This window comes from Triticum aestivum, unplaced genomic scaffold (genome assembly GCF_018294505.1).
Source record: "Triticum aestivum cultivar Chinese Spring unplaced genomic scaffold, IWGSC CS RefSeq v2.1 scaffold27267, whole genome shotgun sequence".
Classification (NCBI taxonomy): Eukaryota; Viridiplantae; Streptophyta; class Magnoliopsida; order Poales; family Poaceae; genus Triticum; species Triticum aestivum.
In genome coordinates, this window is record NW_025289653.1 from 1 (window position 1) to 1,080 (window position 1,080).

The window sequence follows — 1,080 nt, forward strand, 5'->3', positions numbered from 1 at the left end:
ATAATAAAACGTGCTAAACATACGTCGCGCTCGTGCGTTTTGTTTTGCACGCGGTGCAAAAAAATTAAAAAGGGAATGCAACACGAGGACTTCCCAGGAGGTCACCCATCCTAGTACCACTCTCGCCCAAGCACGCTTAACTTCGGAGTTCTGATGGGATCCGGTGCTTTAGTGCTGATATGATCGCATCCGACATGTTACCCCCGTCTTCGTCCCTTATGCTTGCCCCTCCCAGCTCCACTACACACACGATTGCACATTCCTTTGGCCGCTCCCGCTCAACTACGGAGACGAGTTTTACCACGGTTCAACTGCACCAGTGCCTATTTACCATGGTTTCGACCCCTTTCAGAACACGCTTGCCGCCGCTAGACGCGTGAATAATGAGCAGCGAGCTAAAACTTACCGTAAACGTGTAAAATAATAAAACGTGCTAAACATACGTCGCGCTCGTGCGTTTTGTTTTGCACGCGGTGCAAAAAAATTAAAAAGGGAATGCAACACGAGGACTTCCCAGGAGGTCACCCATCCTAGTACTACTCTCGCCCAAGCACGCTTCACTTCGGAGTTCTGATGGGATCCGGTGCTTTAGTGCTGGTATGATCGCATCCGACATGTTACCCCCGTCTTCGTCCCTTATGCTTGCCCCTCCTAGCTCCACTACACACACGATTGCACATTCCTTTGGCCGCTCCCGCTCAACTACGGAGACGAGTTTTACCACGGTTCAACTGCACCAGTGCCTATTTACCATGGTTTCGACCCCTTTCAGAACACGCTTGCCGCCGCTAGACGCGTGAATAATGAGCAGCGAGCTAAAACTTACCGCAAACGTGCAAAATAATAAAACGTGCTAAACATACGTCGCGCTCGTGCGTTTTGTTTTGCACGCGGTGCAAAAAAATTAAAAAGGGAATGCAACACGAGGACTTCCCAGGAGGTCACCCATCCTAGTACTACTCTCGCCCAAGCACGCTTAACTTCGGAGTTCTGATGGGATCCGGTGCTTTAGTGCTGGTATGATCGCATCCGACATGTTACCCCCGTCTTCGTCCCTTATGCTTGCCCCTCCCAGCTCCA

At 50.6% G+C, this 1,080-nt stretch overlaps 3 non-coding genes across 3 annotated transcripts; all 3 read right to left on the minus strand.

Annotated features, from left to right (window-relative positions):
- Positions 1-72: 72 nt before the first annotated feature.
- LOC123178818 (5S ribosomal RNA) lies at positions 73-191 on the minus strand. The gene has a single exon (XR_006489878.1). It is a non-coding gene; the product is annotated as a 5S ribosomal RNA (ribosomal RNA).
- A 301-nt stretch (positions 192-492) lies between these two features.
- On the minus strand, positions 493-611 carry LOC123178817 (5S ribosomal RNA). Its single transcript, XR_006489877.1, has one exon. It is a non-coding gene; the product is annotated as a 5S ribosomal RNA (ribosomal RNA).
- A 301-nt stretch (positions 612-912) lies between these two features.
- On the minus strand, positions 913-1,031 carry LOC123178816 (5S ribosomal RNA). Its single transcript, XR_006489876.1, has one exon. It is a non-coding gene; the product is annotated as a 5S ribosomal RNA (ribosomal RNA).
- Positions 1,032-1,080: the final 49 nt, after the last annotated feature.